This window comes from Trichechus manatus, unplaced genomic scaffold, assembly GCF_000243295.1.
Source record: "Trichechus manatus latirostris isolate Lorelei unplaced genomic scaffold, TriManLat1.0 scaffold00031, whole genome shotgun sequence".
Lineage (NCBI taxonomy): Eukaryota > Metazoa > Chordata > Mammalia > Sirenia > Trichechidae > Trichechus > Trichechus manatus.
The window spans coordinates 3,926,042-3,936,389 of NW_004443967.1; positions in this window are offsets into that span (position 1 = coordinate 3,926,042).

Genomic DNA, 10,348 nt, shown 5'->3' on the forward strand with positions numbered 1-10,348 from the left:
TGAGAAGTTAGAGGGTTGATATGTTGTGGGGTTGTTAACTAATGTCATAAAACAACATGTGTACTTCTGTTGCATGAGAAACTATTTATTCTGTAAGCCTTCACCTGAAGTACAATAAAAAAATAAATAAATCAAAAAAAAAAGAAAAGAATTAAAGCTTGTGGGAGAGACCAGCAGGAGGGACCTCAGATTGAAATGCTGCTGTTTAGGTATCTTAGATACCTGGGGTGGGGCCCACGTGCCGTATCCCTGAGACCCTCACCTGTCTTACGGTGAGATGGAAAGCCAGCTGTTGGCTCCTAGTTTGGGAAATCCAGGAAGGCCCAATAAGGACACTGTTTCCCCAGCACTATGTTGAATAAGAGTGGTTAGAGGGGATAACCTTGCCTCGTTGCTGATCTTCTCCATAGAGTTCGGTCTTTCACCATTAAGGATGATGTTAGCTGTTGGTTTTTTGCAGATGCTTTTAGCAAATTGAGGACATTTCCCTCTATTCCAAGTTTGTTAAGAAATTGTATCATGAATGGGTATTGGATTTTTTTCAGATTTTTTTTACCTGCATCAATTGATATGGTCATATGCCTTTTTTTTCTTTAGCCTATTGATATAGTGGATTACATTAATGGATTTTCAAATGTTGAACCAGCCTTGCATACCTGAAATAAATCCTACTTGGTTATGGTGTATAGCTCTGTTTGTACATTGCTGGATTCAATTGGCTAATCCTTTACTGAGGATTTTGTGTGTCTGAGCTCATGAGAGATAATGGTTTGTAGTCTTTTCCTTTTTTGTACAGTCTTTATCTGGGTTTGGAGCCCTGGTGGTGCAGTGGTTAAGAGCTATGGCTGCTAACCAAAAGGTCAGCAGTTCGAATCCACCAGCTGCTCCTTGGAAACTCTATGGGGCAGTTCTCCTCCGTCCTACATACAGGGTCACTATGAGTTGGAATCGACTCGACAGCAGCAGCTTTGGTTTTTTGGTTTTATCTGACTTTGGTATCAGGATAATACCAGCCTCTTAAAATGAGTTGGGAAATGTACCGTCTTCTATTTTCTGGGGGGAAATTGTGTAAAATTGGTGTTAACACACTGTCTTTTAAACCAAGTCAGAGTATCTTTGGTTCATCTTCTACACGCAGCTCAGAAGTACCTTTCGATTAGCGTGGTAGGGAAGATGGTTTAATGGCACACTCTGGAACCAGAGAAAATCATAGACCAGTCTTCTGACCCAGTCTAGAAGCTGTTTTAAACTAACCCCACTTGCGTTAGTTCCCTAGTGCTTCCATAACAAAGTACCATTGACCGGGTGGCTTAAAACAATAGAAGTTTATTCTCTCACACTTTGGGAGGCTACAAGTTGGAATTCAAGGTGTGGGCAGTGCCATGCTCCCTCTGAAGGCTCAAGGGGAAGATCCTTCCTTCCTTACCTCTTGCTGCCCTGTAGCCTTGGGCGTCCCTTGGTTTGTGGCAGCGTAACTCCCATCTCTGTCTCCATCTTCACATGGCCGTCCTCCCTGTGTCTCTCTCTCTCTGTGTCTCTTCTTCTCTGCTTATAGTGACACCAGTCATAAAGAGATTAGGCTCCACCTCAATGGCCTCATTTTAACTAATGACATCTGTAATGTAATCCAAATAAGGTCGCATTCACAGGTACCAAGGGTTAGGACTTGAACTTATCTTTTTGGGGGACACAATAGAACCCTAATGCTACTCTAATATGATTACTCCATTATTGTGCACCTCTCTTTACAAGTCATTAGTTCTTGTCCATGCATTCATTCATTCAGTGCATCTTGAGGGAGCGCCAGGCACTGTGCTTCGCACGAAGGGCACAGGGTGACACATGTCCACCTAAACAACCAACTCCCCCCTCTTTTACTCCCTCTTTCCCTTCTCTTCTTTCCTTCACCTCAGGTACAGAGCTGAATATAGCAGATTCGTCAGAGCAGGGTGCTGCACCTCTGGTCCCTGTATAGGACTCCCTGCCTCCCCATGCACTTGGCCCTTTTTCTACTTTCTCAGCCCCCACCCTTTCCCGACTCCCACCATTTTCAAACCCCCACCATTTCCCAGCCCCCACCATTTCACAGGCCCTACCATTTCACAGAAGTAGCCAGAAAGGGGAACGAAAGAAATATCAACTGAGCACCTACTATATGATCTACAAGATGATGCTGTGTTGGATGCTTAACATACTTTATCCCCTTTTATTCTAAGACAAGGAGCCCTAGAGGCACAATTGTTAAGTGCTGGGCTGTTCACCCAAAGGTCTGTGGTTTAAACCCACCTGCAGCTCCGCAGGAGAAAAGACTTGGCAATCTGCTCCTGTAAAGATTACAGCCTGCCAAACCCTATGGGACAGTTCTACTCTGTCATATAGGGTTGTTATGAGATGGAATTGACTCATCGACACACAAGAACAACAATTCAAAGATAATCCTTTGTGGTTGATATTATTGAACCCATTTTAGAGATTTAAAAAAAACTAAGGTTGAGAGACATTAAGTCCTTTGCCCAAGGACTCATGTTTAGTAAATAGTAGATTCAGAATTTGAATCCAGGTTGGGCTAAGTGTCCGCTCTCAGTGCCGCATTATACCCTGGGTGCTTCTTGCTCTTCATATGCGCAGTAACCCTATATAGCAGCGTGGTTAAGAACATGGGCTTTGGAGCCAGACCTCGGTTCAAATCCTAGCTCTATCACTTGTTAGCTACAGGAACTTGAATAAGTAGTCTAGGTACTTTAAGTCTTGATTTCCTCATTTGGAGATGGGAAAAATATTCTCCAATTATGTTTGTAAAGCTCTTATCAGTGTAATGGCGTAGAAGGGCTAAAGAAATAAATGGTCTGTACTGCTGCAGTTTCGTATCTGTGTCCCCCCACCTGCCCCAGATGCTAAGCTCCTCAAGGGTAAAGACTGTGCTTCATTTATCTTTGTTCCAACGTTGTAGCAACAAGTACGGTGCCTAAGGAGCCCTGGTGGGACAGTGGTTAAGTCCTTGGCTGCTAACCAAAAGACTGGCAGTTAGAACTCACCAGCTGCTCCCCGGGAAAAAGACGTGGCACTCTGCTTCCAAAAAGATTACAGCTTAGGAAACCCTAGGAGGCAGTTCTACTCCGTCACACAGGGTCGCTATGAGTTGAAAATTAACTTGACAGCACCTAATAACAATACAGTAGTATAGTGCCTAGCCCATCAGCAACTACTGGTTGAACTACTCAGCTCCAAAGCTCATGCTAACCAGGGTTGAAGATGTCCATAGCTCTTGGGGTGGAGGCAGGGCTGAAGGATGCTTATCAGAGTAGGAGGAGAAGAGGGTCTCTGCCCTCATTCCCTGATCCTTGCTAGACCTTGCTCCTATTCTCTTCATAATATTTATTCCTCCCAGTTCCCTGCCTCTTCTTCTGTCTGCCCCCAGACTCTTAAATCTCTTTTGTGCTCCCCCTGAGGAAACCAAGGGGCTATTCCCCCTGCATTATGGAGGTTTCCCCCTTTGGGGGTCACATTGCCTTGGGCATTGCATTTCCTCCTCCGGAGTAAGTGGGCTCCAGGCAACTCACAGGTGCCTGTCAATTAGGCAGCTCTGCACCTGTGTGATTTCCTTGAGCACTTAATAAAAACTGGGTGATTAGAGAACCTCAGGCAGCACTTTCTTAAACAGTCATTAAACAATCATTACAGACGGAAACAGCCACAACGTGCTGGGAGGGAGTGTGTGGCTCCTTACAACATAATCCTTTTTCAAGTCAGAATGAATTTGTAATCAAAGCACAAAAGGGAACAGTTTCAAAGTTCTGAGCCTTCTCAGGCAAACCTATAATACATCAACCAGCCCAAATCGGTGTCCAAAATGTTCAGTGAGAATTGACTCATGGTGTAGTGCTCTAAGTAATTTACCACTCAAGTCAGTTTTTTTTTCTTCTTCTTTTTTTCCCTTCTTCTTTTCTTTTTAGAGATGTTTTCACAGCCTTTCAAGTTTGGGCACTGCTGCCTGTCTTAGCTAAGCTGGAGAAGCGGTGATTGAGACAAGTTATAACCTGATATTTGAAGCAAGTCTTCAGGAGGCTTTCTTAAGACTGCCAGAGTTCAAATCCAGATCCAACGTCTAAAGCTGTGTGACCTTGGGGAAGTTACTTAATCGTTCTGAGCCTTAGTTTCTCCTTTGTTAAAATGTGGGTGATAGCAGTGCCTGTTGCATAATAAGCATTTATTAAATGGTGGAGATACTAACGCCTGTTCTTTGATGTGGGTGCTTCTGCAGTGGAGAGGGTGATCATTTAACTGAGAAGGCTTCCCTGCTCAAAGATAGCAACTTTCTCCCACACTCTACCACTTATCAAACTTTAGCATGCATAAGAATCCAAGGGGCTTGTTTGAAATGCAGATCCCTTGAGCCCACCAGGAGAGATCCTGATTCCATATGGGTGGGCCCAGGAACCCATAATTTTGACAAATATCCAGGTGATTCTAATGCAGATGACTCAAAGGCTTCACTTTGAAAAGAAATTAATTGGAGCCATTTACAAGTGGAAAAGCTAGGAAGGAAAAGCTAGGGCCATAGTCATTTACATCTTAATGTGAATAACTTGAATCAGATTGCTTTCCTATCAATGCCTCTAAACAGCCATTCTTGAGGGAATAGCATTTTGATAGTCTGGGAGGAGAGAGGAGCAATTTAGATCATTGGACATACCTGCAGAGGATAAACCCAACTAATGCACCTTGGACAACCAGAGGTATCAGTAGGTCAAAGAGGGATGCAATGGTAGAGGTGGAAGTTAGTAAAGACAAGCCTTGGCTACCTGGTAGTTATCCCCAGAATTTGCTTTGTGGTAAAGACCAATCTTTATGCCACTAAAAATCCTTTTGGATCCTTTTGGTTGGCAATGGATGTTTCACTGATATGAGAGCACTCTCTAATCTTGTTTTATGGTTTTCAGGATATGGAATGTGACTTCTCAAGCGAAGATACCATTCTGGTTTACCTATTCTGGTCTGTCTTCCTGTAGGAGTCTCTAGTAATGGGGCTAGAATTCCCAGGATCTTTCTAGCTTCGGGTGTCAAGTATACGAAGTATAATATGAGGCCATTCATGGAAAAACTGTACCTTGGGTGATATCCTGGCAAGAAACTCTACAGAAGAGAAGTGATGGGCAGGGAATGCCCATGTCCTTTAGGTTTAGGAAGATGTCAGTCCCGAACATCAGACATGCAAATACATGTATTTTCTCACAAGGGAAGAGAGTGAAGGAGATTCAGTTCTACCTGGAAACTTAACGCAGTACAGTGTGTGGATGACACTACTAATTCATGTCTTGGATGAGGTTAGTTGTCATCGGAGTATTGATTAAACAAGATCTGATATTTGAAAACATTCTGTTTGCAAGTTGAGAGTAAGGGCTGTGATTAGATTAACAATAATAATAATAATAAAGGTGCTCTTTACTCCACTGTCTCTCTATGTTCATAGCTGAGGAAATTGATTTTATTTCCTTAAAATTTTTACATCTGATTATAAAAAGAAATACATATTTATTGTGAAAAATATGGAAAAATATGAGCATAGCCTTCAAATATATATTCTAAGCATGTACCTAGCATATACACTCGCATACATAGATTTTATAGAATTGAAATAATACCGTAGAAACTTTTTATAGCCTTTTTTTTAAACTTAACATTATATTATGAAAAAGTTACCTGTTTTAATAGGATTTTTAAAATTGTTTTATTATGGTAAAAGATGTATAACAAAATATTTGACAATGTAACCATTTTTACGTATACAATTCCAAGACATTTATCACAGTTACCATATTAGACAACCATCACTGCTATTTCCACAAGTTTTTCATCACCCCAAAAGGCAACTCATTATCCCTTAAGCAATAACTCTCCATTCTCCCCTCCCTTAGCTCCTGGTAACCACTCATAAGCTTTAGTCTCTATGCATTTGCCTATTCTCGGTATTTCATGTAAGTAGGATCATGGAATATTTATCCTCTTGTGACCGATTTATTTCACTCAGCATAACATTTTCAAGGTTCATCCTTGTCATGGCATGCATCAGAACTTGATTTCTCTTTCTGGGTAAATAATACTCCATTATATGCATATGCCACATTTTGTCTATCCATTCCTCTGTTGATGGACAGTTGGGTTGTTTCCACCTTTTGGCTATTGTGTGTGGATAGTGCTGCAATGAACAGCAGGGTCATATAATAATTCTATGTTTAAGTTTTTGAGGAAGTTAATAGGAATCTTTAATTTCTCATTTTCAACACCTCCATTGCAATATGCAATTATTAAAAAAGAGTGGATCTCTATTATTGGGCATTAAAACAAACAAACAAACCCATTGCTGTCAAGTTGATTCTGACTCATAGTGACCCTATAGGACAGAGTAGAACTGCCTCATAGGGTTTCCAAGGAGCAGTTGGTGGATTCGAACTGCCAGTCTTTTAGTTAGCAGACAAATGCTTAACCACTGTGCCACCAGAGCTCCATTAGGCTATTTTTATTTCTTTTCCCTACTATACATAATTGCGGTGATGAAAATTCATGTATGTGGACTTTTGTACACATTTATGATTATTACCTTGGGGTAAAATTCTTATAGTTGCTGAGTCAAAGAATATGTGCATTTTTAAGGTCTTTGATATATACTGGAGACCCAGTAGAGTAGTGGTTAAGATCTTGGCTGCTAACCAAAAGGTCGGCAGTTCGAATCCAGCAGCCACTCCTTTGGAAGCCCTATGGGGCAGTTCTACTCTGTCCTATAGGGTCACTATGAGTCAGACTCAACTTGACAGCAACGGGTTTTTGATATATATTTATCCAATTCCCGTTCAGAAAGGTTGTTTCAATTTTTATTTTTACCAACAGTCTAGGAGAACGCCCATTTCTCAGCCTATGTATCAGCTCTAAGTATTACTACTGATTTCTTTTGAAATACTTTGAAATCTTTAGAAAACATGTAGCTACCATATCTTTCTCCACCACATTTCCAAATGGTTGTCAACTATAGATGAGATGATATTATGCATCCTGTCAGTCCTGAGGTGTGGATGTGGCAGTTTATGGGGGAAGTGCTAATTTTCTTGGCTTTGAGTAAGAATCATCCTACCCTCATTTCTCTCCTCCCCAATGAAGAATTAGAACAAATCTGTCCTCATCTCTTAGTTCATCCTGTACGCTAATCAGATTAAGCCATCTCTCCCTGGGAATGGAGGCTCTTTATTTGCAGAGGGAACAGCATTCTATGTGGACAGTGCCAAAAATAACTCCACATCTCTAACCACAGTAACCATGTTCAATGAGGGTTGTAAGTGGGGACCAATGAGAATTGCCATGGTGGCTCATCTTCACAGAAGCTTGCCTGTTTCCGAAAGTCCAGCTTTGGAATTTGCTTGGAAAAGGGATATATATGGTACCAGTGTGGCTCCCCCTTTACTGCCCACATGGAGGCCAGCCAGCTCACTCTGAATTTATGGTTGCTGGGTCCCATGGAAGGAGCCTGGTGGTGCAGTAGTTAAAGCACTCAGCTGCTGACTGAAAGGTCGGGGGTTCCAACCCACCAGCCGCTCCATGGGAGAAAGATGTGGCAGTCTGTTTCTGTAAAGATTACAGCCTTGGAAACCCTGTGGGGCAGTTCTACTCTGTCCTGTAGGGTTATTATGAGCTGTAATTGACTCAAGGGCTGTGGGTTTGGTTTTGGGTCCCATGGTGACCCAGGTGCCAATGTGCTATGAAAAAGGATTAGCACTCGGGGCCAGCTTTTCCCAAGTCGCACAAACAAGGCCTGCGGCAGCTCACATCTGCCTTCGTTGTGTGATACAAAGGGGGTCTCAGAGGGCTGCCTTCCCGACAACACCTTGCATCCTCCTCTGATCATAGCCAAGAACGGCAGGTTAAAGCACCTGCTTCCACCTTCTTCTCTCAGTTCATGAAAGCTGTGAGTTCTCTAACTTGGATTTGTTCCTGATGCCCTGGCTGTTCAGATCTGTGGCCTGAAAATTCAAATCAACACTTGCTGATCAGAAGGGGACTGGGGAGTGAGACAGGGAGGGGCCTAGACAATGGTTCCCAAGTGCCATGAAACAATAAAAAAGGCTGCCCAAGTCAGGAGGAGTTAGGGGAGACTTCAGTTGGGAGCCAAGAGACCTGAATTCTAGTCCCAGCTCTGCCATCACGGAGCTGTGTGACCTCAGGCAGGTCACAGAACTCTCTGGGCCTCCTTGTCCTCACTGTCCAGAGGAGGACATTGTTGGCCAAGATAAAGGTCCTTACAACCTTGACATCCTAAGCCTGAGAAAAAGGAAGTGAAGAAGGATGTGGAGCAGGGTCAAATCAGGCCTTTGGAGCGTTGCTTCCGAACCTTCTTCATGTCTTGATGCACATAAAAATAATCCTATAACGGCCACACTGGGGTGCATGGAGAAGCTTCTCCCAGTGGGAGGCCCCACGCTGGGGCTCTGGCTGCCTCAAAGGCTGAGGGCAGCGGTATCTTGGGCACACTAAGGGGAAGCTCTGCTTTATAGGACCCGAGTCCTGAAACACTCATGGTGCACGCCACCAACCTCATTCCACATAAGCAAAGCCTATACTAGAGCATAAAATGAGTGTTCTGACTTCACTCAGAGTGACTTCTCTGATGGCTTTTTGGGAGAAATCAAATTCTCTCCTCAAACTTTGTTTTTAGGGTCCTTGCTGTCTCAGGCCCATACTTATTTTTCCAATTGGTGGAGTAGGGCGAGGGGTGGTCAGGAAATAAGGTCTTTACGGGAGAGAGGATAAAGGGGCTGCTAGGGAGGAAGGGTATGGGGACATCGGTGTTTCAGTGGTAGAATTCTCACCTTCCATGCAGGAGACCTGGGTTTGATTTCTGGCCAATGCACCTCATGTGCAGCCATTGCCCATCTGTCAGTGAAGGCTTGTGTGTTGCTGTGATGCTGAATGGGCTTCAGCAGAGCCTCCAGACTAAGACAGACCAGGAAGAAAGGCCTGAGGATCTACTTCCGAGAATCAGTCAGTGAAAACCCTATGGATTGCAATGGTCCGATCTGCAACCTATCATGGGGATGGCACAGGACTGGGTGGCGTTTAGTTGGATTGTGCAGGAGTCAGGAGCTGACTTGATAGCAGCTAACAAGAACAATGGCAAGGGAAGGAGGAAGCCCAAGACCAGGACTCTGAATGACCTTATCAGATTCTTCAGCCAGAGAGCACCCTAAATCATCTCCTTGTGTTGAATCTGGGGGGCAGCTGGGAGAGGTTTTGTTCTCGAAGCCACAGGCTGGATTGAAGGAAGCAGGCATTCCATTTAGGGTCTTGCATGTCTCTTAGGCTTCTCTGATTTTGCAATAAGAACAGTTTTAATGTGTCTTATTTATTTTTTCCATCCACCCAAAGAAACGGTGAGGTAACTGGGCCGAGATAATTGCGGAACACCTGCAAGACACAGGCCTTGTGCCATGAGCAGGACAGAGTGAACATAAGCATCATGACCGCATGGATCAGCTGGCCATCCCCCGCCCCTCTGCCTCATAAACGCCTGTGGAGGCCCGTCACTTGGGACGGGAGGGACTATTAGGGCTCTTGTAATTGAGATGGGGTGAGGGAGTTTACAATGGCTCAAGAGTGGGAGAGCGGGAGACGGCTTAGATGACAGGAAACCGTCTCCTCTGCTTTGTAGAGGAGATGGGAAAGGTGGCCTGGGTAATAAGGGGGTTAGCTAATCCTGATAGTAATAAGGGTAGGAGAGCCCGTCATCATAATCAGGGCTAATCGGTTCCAGATGGAGAAATATAATTGTTCTCGTTAGCAAGTTACACACGTGCGTGCACATGCACACATGCACACAAGCACACACATATACACACACACACTCTGAGAGCCCCATCCCTCCATCCTCCGCCCACATACCTGACTTTGATAAGTACTGTCAGATAAGAAGAGCCCACACAGCAAAGCTAGCTGGACAGCATTGTCAATGATCCGTTTCCCATCTCCCCTCCCACAACATCCATGCATACGTAATGGTTTCATTAACCTTGAGACTTCAGCAGATGAGTTGAAAACTGAGGCTTACACGGCCAATTAATTGGCTGCACATTTTGCACAGACTATGGAAGTACCTTTGTCTTCCCCCTAAATACTGCCTGACTTTTCGGCTGTATTTCGTAAGTGTTAATGTAATGTTGCTGAAAGGAAATATGGCCGAGAGCAAGAAACTTTCTTCCCTCTCTCTGGGATGCAGCTGGTCTTTGGGATTGGGTTGTTAATTCAAACCACTCCCAGGTGCCTATTTCATATTATCTCTTGTTTAGAACAGAATAAAATAAAACTG